The sequence below is a fragment of the Bombina bombina genome, chromosome 1, assembly GCF_027579735.1.
Source record: "Bombina bombina isolate aBomBom1 chromosome 1, aBomBom1.pri, whole genome shotgun sequence".
NCBI classification, from domain to species: Eukaryota; Metazoa; Chordata; class Amphibia; order Anura; family Bombinatoridae; genus Bombina; species Bombina bombina.
Window position 1 is genome coordinate 647,160,447 of NC_069499.1, and position 12,405 is coordinate 647,172,851.

Consider the following 12,405-nt stretch of genomic DNA (forward strand, 5'->3'; position numbering starts at 1 on the left):
TTGTCAACCAAAATTGAGCTGCAGATAAACGTACATTCTTGATTTTAAAATACATTTAGCAATAGAATATTTCACATATGATTATAGTATTATATTTAAATGTTGATTAATATTGCATGCTCTATCTGAATGACAAAATTAATAATTTTAGCTCAGTGTCCCTTTAATATAAAAAGATATTGATTTGACAATGTTGGTGTTAATGAATTCTCTACTCCATATGTTGATGTAATGAATGGGATTGAGCATGCAATTCCAATCTAATATGTTATTTAAGGATATCCTAAGAATTATTTAATTTTCATCTATTAAAGGGACATGAAGCTCTAAATGTGTAATTGTATACTTTTTGAAACTATGTACTACTGTTATCTGAACACATGATTTTAACTTTGGACAAAATGCCAATTTATGCATAAAAAAACAGCCGGATAATACCAGTAATGCATTGTTTAACCTAAACCAAAATCAATATGTTTTTAGAAGAACTAAAACAATAGACTGAACCAATGTAGCTCATAAAATGTTTAAACAAAACAATAAAATCACGTTTAAAAATCATTCAATGTAAAATTTAGTTGGCATGTCCCTTAAATGACATGATCAATTTCAAAAATAGAATCTATATTTTTAAAATCAAAACATATGCAAAAGTGTGTGAATTTTTTCAAAATGTATACAAATAAGATTAAGCAATACACAAGGGAAGAATATAAATTGGACATTCAAAGAATCTTACATTAAAATTAAGACATCCAGAATAGATGGGTTATCTTAAATTCGATAAAAATTCAGAGTAGTCTTACAATGTAATCCTATATTGTTTTTTTTATTTATTCTTATTTGTAAATATTTTAATAATCCATTTTGCAGATACATATAAATATTGAACAATGTGGATTTAGTATGTAATGTTCTGTCCATGTGTCTAAGACAAATGTCAATTAAAATGAGACATACCATACTGTGACAAGCCCTGGATTGAGGATCCAGCACCAACATCAAGATCTGTAATATATTAAATGAGGATTGGATATCATTAATACAAATCATGCCATGTTTAAAATCTTTACATTATTAGCAAATCAATTAAAAACTATTAATCTTTTGGTAGTCCCATGAGTTAATTGTTTCCTCAATTAAAATCATGATAAATATATCCTGTACTCTTATTTTCAATCATTTGTGTTGTTTACTGTAGCTTTAATTATTTAATATTAAAAATAAGAATACTGTATTCTTCACATATATAATAATTCACATTTCATTTTGACCAACATGTGTAAAGCAATGCCACTTACAGCAAACCCATGGTAACATGTATGCCCAATTCCATTTTCGCGATCATTGCACAATGATTCCAAGCGGAATTACGCATCCGTCATTTGACCAACATGTGTAAAGCAATGCCACTTACAGCAAACCCATGTTAACGTGTATGCGCAATTCCATTTTCGCAATCATTGCGCAATGATTCCAAGCGGAATTACGCATCCGTCATTTGACCAACATGTGTAAAGCAATGCCACTTACAGCAAACCCATGTTAACGTGTATGCGCAATTCCATTTTCGCGATCATTGCGCAATGATTCCAAGCGGAATTACGCATCCGTCATTTGACCAACATGTGTAAAGCAATGCCACTTACAGCAAACCCATGTTAACGTGTATGCGCAATTCCATTTTCACGATCATTGCGCAATGATTCCAAGTGGAATTACGCATTCGTCATTTGACCAACATGTATAAAGCAATGCCACTTACAGCAAACCCATGTTAACATGTATGCGCAATTCCATTTTCGCGATCATTGCGCAATGATTCCAAGCGGAATTACGCATCCGTCATTTGACCAACATGTATAAAGCAATGCCACTTACAGCAAACCCATGTTAACGTGTATGCACAATTCCATTTTCGCGATCATTGCGCAATGATTCCAAGCGGAATTACGCATCCGTCATTTGACCAACATGTGTAAAGCAATGCCACTTACAGCAAACCAATGTTAACGTGTATGCGCAATTCCATTTTCGCGATCATTGCGCAATGATTCCAAGCGGAATTACGCATCCGTCATTTGACCAACATGTATAAAGCAATGCCACTTACAACAAACCCATGTTAACGTGTATGCGCAATTCCATTTTCGCTCTGTGACGCATATTCTGTAGAGCGCAAGAAACAGCATTCCTATTTCATGTGTCACTAATCTAAAATCATATATCTAAACATCATATGTAGTGTATGTTGTGAGATCTGTATATGTTTAGTATCTTACTATATACACATTTTTAAAAAATATAATCAAATATTAAGATATTATATGAAGTTGGATAGTTACCTGGTTCAGATTCTCTATCAGCTCCTCCCAGGCCACCGGACGGAGAAGCAGCTGCCCTGGCCCCCGGGTCAGGACTTTCAGATCCAGCAGCTGGGAGGGAAGAAGAGGAGGCCGAGGATGGTGAGGATCTGAATCTTTTGCGGACCCGGAGAGTGAGGAGCTCGCATAAAGTCACTTCATAAGGGAGTAGGTAGAGTTTCCGCAGGGCCTCTCTTTTGCCCCCTCTTTTACAGGCTTGTACCCACTCCCTTATGAGGTTGACTTTTTTTGTCAAGTGCAACCTCATATCTCCGAATCTCCTCATGATCTGATCCTGGCTCCTCTGGACGCCACACACCAATTGAACCGCATTGGTGATAGACTCCCAGAGGGCCTTCTTAACAGGCACATCTGTCGACCTCCTCTTGTTCCCAAACAGCTGGGGATAAAAGTCCTGGATGGCGTGGACCAGTGCATCGCTCTCCTGCTTAGTAAACCTGGGAGGTTTCATGCCTGCTGGGTTGTAGAATATATGTAGTGATATAATATATACTGCCTGCAGGCATTAGAGAACTGACAAAGATGGCAACGTGTAATGGACTTTTATATGGTGAAGTAAACATGAGATGCACCATGGGACAAGTTATCTGTACATCTGATTGGATAAAAGTTTGAAATATTGTTAGAATGTCTGTGAGACCATCCTGACTCAAGTTGTGTTTGTGTGATGAACTCTGATTGGCCGTTCCTTAATGTTTCATATCTTAGCAACTTCCATACACATACCTCCTGGTGGTGCTGTTACTTCATTTTTCATGTAGAAGTATTTGTAACTCATGGGCCTGTCATGCGGATATGTGTGACGCAGATTTAATATCCGTGATCCGTTAAATATTAATGTTTAAATTCTCTTTTAAATCCAATACTGTCACATTATTAAATGTTGTAGACATTTTTCGGTTTCATAACGGTCTGTTTCTTTAATACAAATACACATTTAATATTGTATTTCTTTATTGTTCATAAAATCAATTTGTTGACTTATTGTGAAGTATTGACATTGCTCTATTAAATGTATTTAGAATGCACATTGATTGTGTGCTATTGCGTGACATTAGACTCTAATGTTTAAAGATGCAAATCTGGTGTTTCAAGATATGTTTCCCACGCAACATTTCTGAATGTTCAAATTCAGGTTATAATGTCAGTAACTTGGATAATCTGTTTATAGATGTTAAACTACAGGTTTGTTTGTTATTAGTAAATAAACCTCGAGCTTGTATTTGTCTGAACTGCTCATATATGTTATTGTTAGACATGTGCACCGCTAAAAAATTCGGTTCGTTTTCGGTTCGGATCGATTCGGACTTTTCGAATTTCGTTTCGGATCGAATCTGATTCGGCAAAATTTGAATAAATTCGTTTCGGATTTATTCGGATCCGAATAAATTCGTTTCGGATTTATTCGGATTCGGCTGAATTCGGTTCTATTCCGTTCCGAAATTCGGTATGTTTTTAGTACACTAACACCCATTTAGTACACTAAGTCACTAACACCCATAAACTACCTATGAACCACTAAACCGAGGCCCCCCCACATCGCAAACCCTATAATAACATTATTTAACCCCTAATCTGCCGATCGGATATCGCCGCCGCCTACATTATAGCTATTAACCCCTAATCTGCTGCCCCTAACACCGCCGACCCCTACATTATAGTTATTAACCCCTAATCTGCCTCCCCCAACGTCGCCGCAATCTAACTACAAGTATTAACCCCTAATCTGCCGACCCGATATCGCCGCCGCCTACATTATAGCTATTAACCCCTAATCTGCTGTCCCTAACACCGCCGACCCCTACATTATAGTTATTAACCCCTAATCTGCCCCCCCCAATGTCGCCGCAATCTAACTACAAGTATTAACCCCTAATCTGCCGACCCGATATCGCCGCCGCCTACATTATAGCTATTAACCCCTAATCTGCTGTCCCTAACACCGCCGACCCCTACATTATAGTTATTAACCCCTAATCTGCCTCCCCCAACGTCGCCGCAATCTAACTACAAGTATTAACCCCGAATCTGCCGACCCGATATCGCCGCCGCCTACATTATAACTATTAACCCCTAATCTGCTGTCCCTAACACCGCCGACCCCTACATTATAGTTATTAACCCCTAATCTGCCCCCCCCCCAACGTCACCGCAATCTAACTACAAGTATTAACCCCTAATCTGCCGACCCAATATCGCCGCCGCCTACATTATAGCTATTAACCCCTAATCTGCTGTCCCTAACACCGCCGACCCCTACATTATAGTTATTAACCCCTAATCTGCCTCCCCCCAACGTCGCCACAATCTAACTACAAGTATTAACCCCTAATCTAGCGACCGCAAATCGCCGCCACTATAATAAATGTATTAACCCCTAAACCGCCGCACTCCTGCCTCGCAAACACTATAATACATTTTATTAACCCCTAATCTGCCCTCCCTAACATCGCCGCCACCTACCTACAATTATTAACCCCTAATCTCCCGCCCCCATCGTCGCCGCTACTATAATAAGGTTATTAACCCCTAAACCTAAGTCTAACCCTAACACTAACACCCCCTAACTTAAATATAATTTAAATAAAACAAAATAAGTTTACTATAGTTAAATAAATGAATCCTATTTAAAACTAAAGACTTACCTGTAAAATAAACCCTAAGATAGCTGCAATATAACTAATAGTTACATTGTAGCTATTTTAGCATTTATTTTTATTTTACAGGCAACTTTGTATTTATTTTAACTAGGTACAATAGTTTTTAAATAGTTAATAACTATTTAATAACTACCTAGCTAAAATAAATACAAATTTACCTGTAAAATAAATCCTAACCTAAGTTACACTAACACCTAACACTACACTATCATTAAATTAACTAAATAAATGAATCATATTTAAAACAAAATACTTACCTGTAAAATAAACCCTAATATAGCTGCAATATAACTAATAGTTACATTGTAGCTATTTTAGCATTTATATTTATTTTACAGGCAACTTTGTATTTATTTTAACTAGGTACAAAAGCTATTAAATAGTTATTGACTAATTAATAGCTACCTAGTTAAAATAATTACAAAATTACCTGTAAAATAAATCCTAACCTAAGTTACAATTAAACCTAACACTACACTGTCATTAAATAAATTAACTACAAGTACCTACAATTATCTACAATTAAATAAACTAAAGTACAAAACCCCCCCACTAAATTACAAAAAAAAACAAACACTAAATTACAAAAAATAAAAAAATATTACAAGAATTTTAAACTAATTACACCTAATCTAAGCCCCCTAATAAAATAACAAAGCCCCCCAAAATAAAAAAAATGCCCTACCCTATACTAAATTACAAAAGTTAACAGCTCTATTACCTTACCAGCCCTGAACAGGGCCCTTTGCGGGGCATGCCCCAAAGAAAACAGCTCTTTTGCCTGTAAAAAAAAACCACAATCCCCCCCCCACATTACAACCCACCACCCACATACCCCTACTCTAACCCAAACCCCCCTTAAATAAACCTAACACTACCCCCCTGAAGATCTCCCTACCTTGAGTCGTGTTCACCCAGCCGGGCCGAAGTCTTCATCCGATGGGGCAGAAGAGGACATCCAGACCGGCAGAAGTCTTCATCCAAGCGGGGCAAGAAGAGGTCTTCCATCCATCATACAAGTACCAAAATACAAACAAACACTAAATTACAAAAAATAATAAAATATTACAATAATTTTAAACTAATTACACCTAATCTAAGCCCCCTACTAGCTATTAATATAGCTTCAATATAACTAATAGTTACATTGTAGCTATTTTAGGATTTATATTTATTTTACAGGCAACTTTGTATTTATTTTAACTAGGTACAATAGCTATTAAATAGTTAATAACTACCTAGCTAAAATAAATACAAATTTACCTGTAAAATAAACCCTAACCTAAGTTACAATTACACCTAACACTACACTGTCATTAAATTAACTAAATAAATTAATCCTATATAAAACTAAATACTTACCTGTAAAATAAACCCTAATATAGCTACAATATAACTAATAGTTACATTGTAGCTATTTTAGCATTTATATTTATTGTACAGGCAAATTTGTATTTATTTTAACTAGGTACAATAGCTATTAAATAGATATTTACTGTTTAATAGCTACCTAGTTAAAATAATTACAAAATTACCTGTAAAATAAATCCTAACCTAAGTTACAATTAAACCTAACACTACACTATCATTAAATAAATTAACTACAAGTACCTACAATTAAATACAATTAAAAAACTAAACTAAAGTACAAAACCCCCCCCACTAAATTACAAAAAATAAAAAAATATTACAAGAATTTTAAACTAATTACACCTAATCTAAGCCCCCTAATAAAATAACAAAGCCCCCCAAAATAAAAAAAAATGCCCTACCCTATACTAAATTACAAAAGTTAACAGCTCTATTACCTTACCAGCCCTGAACAGGGCCTTTTGCGGGGCATGCCCCAAAGAAAACAGCTCTTTTGCCTGTAAAAAAAAACACAATACCCCCCCCACATTACAACCCACCACCCACATACCCCTACTCTAACCCAAACCCCCCTTAAATAAACCTAACACTACCCCCCTGAAGATCTCCCTACCTTGAGTCATGTTCACCCAGCCGGGCCGAAGTCTTCATCCGATGGGGCAGAAGAGGACATCCAGACCGGCAGAAGTCTTCATCCAAGCGGGGCAAGAAGAGGTCTTCCATCCATCATACAAGTACCAAAATACAAACAAACACTAAATTACAAAAAATAATAAAATATTACAATAATTTTAAACTAATTACACCTAATCTAAGCCCCCTACTAGCTATTAATATAGCTTCAATATAACTAATAGTTACATTGTAGCTATTTTAGGATTTATATTTATTTTACAGGCAACTTTGTATTTATTTTAACTAGGTACAATAGCTATTAAATAGTTAATAACTACCTAGCTAAAATAAATACAAATTTACCTGTAAAATAAACCCTAACCTAAGTTACAATTACACCTAACACTACACTGTCATTAAATTAACTAAATAAATTAATCCTATATAAAACTAAATACTTACCTGTAAAATAAACCCTAATATAGCTACAATATAACTAATAGTTACATTGTAGCTATTTTAGCATTTATATTTATTGTACAGGCAAATTTGTATTTATTTTAACTAGGTACAATAGCTATTAAATAGATATTTACTGTTTAATAGCTACCTAGTTAAAATAATTACAAAATTACCTGTAAAATAAATCCTAACCTAAGTTACAATTAAACCTAACACTACACTATCATTAAATAAATTAACTACAAGTACCTACAATTAAATACAATTAAAAAACTAAACTAAAGTACAAAAACCCCCCCACTAAATTACAAAAAATAAAAAAATATTACAAGAATTTTAAACTAATTACACCTAATCTAAGCCCCCTAATAAAATAACAAAGCCCCCCAAAATAAAAAAAAATGCCCTACCCTATACTAAATTACAAAAGTTAACAGCTCTATTACCTTACCAGCCCTGAACAGGGCCTTTTGCGGGGCATGCCCCAAAGAAAACAGCTCTTTTGCCTGTAAAAAAAAACACAATACCCCCCCCACATTACAACCCACCACCCACATACCCCTACTCTAACCCAAACCCCCCTTAAATAAACCTAACACTACCCCCCTGAAGATCTCCCTACCTTGAGTCGTGTTCACCCAGCCGGGCCGAAGTCTTCATCCGATGGGGCAGAAGAGGACATCCAGACCGGCAGAAGTCTTCATCCAAGCGGGGCAAGAAGAGGTCTTCCATCCATCAGAAAAGTACAAAAAAACAAACAAACACTAAATTAGCAAAAATAATAAAATATTACAATAATTTTAAACTAATTACACCTAATCTAAGCCCCCTACTAGCTATTAATATAGCTTCAATATAACTAATAGTTACATTGTAGCTATTTTAGGATTTATATTTATTTTACAGGCAACTTTGTATTTATTTTAACTAGGTACAATAGCTATTAAATAGTTAATAACTACCTAGCTAAAATAAATACAAATTTACCTGTAAAATAAACCCTAACCTAAGTTACAATTACACCTAACACTACACTGTCATTAAATTAACTAAATAAATTAATCCTATATAAAACTAAATACTTACCTGTAAAATAAACCCTAATATAGCTACAATATAACTAATAGTTACATTGTAGCTATTTTAGCATTTACATTTATTTTACAGGCAACTTTGTATTTATTTTAACTAGGTACAATAGCTATTAAATAGATATTTACTGTTTAATAGCTACCTAGTTAAAATAGTTACAAAATTACCTGTAAAATAAATCCTAACCTAAGTTACTATTAAACCTAACACTACACTATCATTAAATAAATTAACTACAAGTACCTACAATTAAATACAATGAAATAAACTAAACTAAAGTACAAAAAAAACAAACACTAAATTACAAAAAATAAAAAAAATTACAAGAATTTTAAACTAATTACACCTAATCTAAGCTCCCTAATAAAATAACAAAGCCCCCCAAAATAAAAAAATGCCCTACCCTATACTAAATTACAAAAGTAATCAGCTCTATTACCTTACCAGCCCTTAAAAGGGCCTTTTGCGGGGGCATGCCCCAAAGAAAACAGCTCTTTTGCCTGTAAAAAAAAACACAATACCCCCCCCACATTACAACCCACCACCCACATACCCCTACTCTAACCCAAACCCCCCTTAAATAAACCTAACACTACCCCCCTGAAGATCTCTCTCTACCGTGTCTTCACCCAGCGGGCCGAAGTCTTCATCCGATGGGGCAGAAGAGGACATCCAGACCGGCAGAAGTCTTCATCCAAGCGGGGCAAGAAGAGGTCTTCCATCCATCAGAAGTCTTGATCCAGGCGGCATCTTCTCTGTTCATCCATCCGGAGCGGAGCGGCAGCATCCTGAAGACATCCCACGCAGAGCATCCTCTTCTTTCTTGATCCGACGACTAGGTGACTGTACCTTTAAGTGACGTCATCCAAGATGGCGTCCCTTGAATTCCGATTGGCTGATAGGATTCTATCAGCCAATCGGAATTAAGGTAGGAAAAATCTGATTGGCTGATTTAATCAGCCAATCAGATTCAAGTTCAATCCGATTGGCTGATGGAATCAGCCAATCAGATTGAGCTCGCATTCTATTGGCTGATCGGAACAGCCAATAGAATGCGAGGTCAATCTGATTGGCTGATTCCATCAGCCAATCGGATTGAACTTGAATCTGATTGGCTGATTAAATCAGCCAATCAGATTTTTCCTACCTTAATTCCGATTGGCTGATAGAATCCTATCAGCCAATCGGAATTCAAGGGACGCCATCTTGGATGACGTCACTTAAAGGTACAGTCACCTAGTCGTCGGATCAAGAAAGAAGAGGATGCTCTGCGTGGGATGTCTTCAGGATGCTGCCGCTCCGCTCCGGATGGATGAACAGAGAAGATGCCGCCTGGATCAAGCCTTCTGATGGATGGAAGACCTCTTCTTGCCCCGCTTGGATGAAGACTTCTGCCGGTCTGGATGTCCTCTTCTGCCCCATCGGATGAAGACTTCGGCCCGCTGGGTGAAGACACGGTAGAGAGAGATCTTCAGGGGGGTAGTGTTAGGTTTATTTAAGGGGGGTTTGGGTTAGAGTAGGGGTATGTGGGTGGTGGGTTGTAATGTGGGGGGGGTATTGTGGTTTTTTTTACAGGCAAAAGAGCTGTTTTCTTTGGGGCATGCCCCCGCAAAAGGCCCTTTTAAGGGCTGGTAAGGTAATAGAGCTGATTACTTTTGTAATTTAGTATAGGGTAGGGCATTTTTTTTTTGGGGGGGGCTTTGTTATTTTATTAGGGGGCTTAGATTAGGTGTAATTAGTTTAAAATTCTTGTAATTTTTTTTATTTTTTGTAATTTAGTGTTTGTTTTTTTGTACTTTAGTTTAGTTTATTTCATTGTATTTAATTGTAGGTACTTGTAGTTAATTTATTTAATGATAGTGTAGTGTTAGGTTTAATAGTAACTTAGGTTAGGATTTATTTTACAGGTAATTTTGTAATTATTTTAACTAGGTAGCTATTAATTAGTCAATAACTATTTAATAGCTATTGTACCTAGTTAAAATAAATACAAAGTTGCCTGTAAAATAAATATAAATGCTAAAATAGCTACAATGTAACTATTAGTTATATTGTAGCTATATTAGGGTTTATTTTACAGGTAAGTATTTAGTTTTATATAGGATTAATTTATTTAGTTAATTTAATGACAGTGTGGTGTTAGGTGTAATTGTAACTTAGGTTAGGGTTTATTTTACAGGTAAATTTGTATTTATTTTAGCTAGGTAGTTATTAACTATTTAATAGCTATTGTACCTAGTTAAAATAAATACAAAGTTGCCTGTATAATAAATATAAATCCTAAAATAGCTACAATGTAACTATTAGTTATATTGTAGCTATATTAATAGCTAGTAGGGGGCTTAGATTAGGTGTAATTAGTTTAAAATTATTGTAATATTTTATTATTTTTGCTAATTTAGTGTTTGTTTGTTTTTTTGTACTTTTCTGATGGATGGAAGACCTCTTCTTGCCCCGCTTGGATGAAGACTTCTGCCGGTCTGGATGTCCTTTTCTGCCCCATCGGATGAAGACTTCGGCCCGGCTGGGTGAACACGACTCAAGGTAGGGAGATCTTCAGGGGGGTAGTGTTAGGTTTATTTAAGGGGGGTTTGGGTTAGAGTAGGGGTATGTGGGTGGTGGGTTGTAATGTGGGGGGGGGATTGTGTTTTTTTTTTACAGGCAAAAGAGCTGTTTTCTTTGGGGCATGCCCCGCAAAGGGCCCTGTTCAGGGCTGGTAAGGTAATAGAGCTGTTAACTTTTGTAATTTAGTATAGGGTAGGGCATTTTTTTTATTTTGGGGGGCTTTGTTATTTTATTAGGGGGCTTAGATTAGGTGTAATTAATTTAAACAAAATAGTTTAATTTAATATTCTCTGAATCATTGGATTTTCGAACATTAATGCCTAATTTGATCTTATGCATGTCAAATAGACAACTACCGAGGGGGCGGAGCCAACTACAGAAAGAACCAGACGTGTTTCTATGAAGCTCCTGGCCCTTGGATATAAGAATATGATTTATTATAACCATTAAGGGCTTAAACTTGTGCTTACTATATCAGGGAGTAACTGTGAACTATTGTGCCTCTAAAGACCCTTAAGACAAGTTGGTGGCTGAATGTCTAGCGGTCATTTCTACTTAAGCTGCGCCACGTGGGGTTTCCCGACGCCATCTGCTATGGATAACATGTCTGTTATAGAGGCCCTTAACTCTTGGGAACGCAGCGCTCTACAACTCTTAAAGAAGCATCATCTGGGCTTGAAAGAAGATTTAAGGCTGCTACTTTCCGCCTGCGCCCCACCGTCAGAATACCGAGCTACGGACCCTGACCCCGTGCATTACAGAAGAACCCACACTGCATTTACATCTGGGGCCCAGGGAAAAGCACGGAAACCCTCTAGCCAGCTTGCATTGCCCTCTCGGCATTGTAAACTAAGCCAAAGACTGGACCAGTTCCCTGAGATGACTCAGCGGTCGGAATTTGAGGCTACGGCGACATCGCACTCTAATGCCGTGTACTCGCAGGCTGTCCTTCTCACTAAGAAGATATCGGCTCCTTCCGTCCTCTCAGCCCGGCCTCAATCTACATTAGAGCATGGAGCGCGAGATCACCGGCTAGGTAATATATACCTTGGGCCGCAACAGGCTAAAGTGCACTATACTTTGAGCGAGTTGGATCGCTCGGAGAGCAGTGGTGACAGTAGTAGGTCCGACCAACAATCAAACCAGACTTTACATCTGTATCCCTACTTGCCTACTAGGACTGATCCTGTAGCGCTCCTGGGACATGCCTGCCGTCTTGTATTACAGCGTGCCCTGCAGGTTCCTTTGTGTCGGTC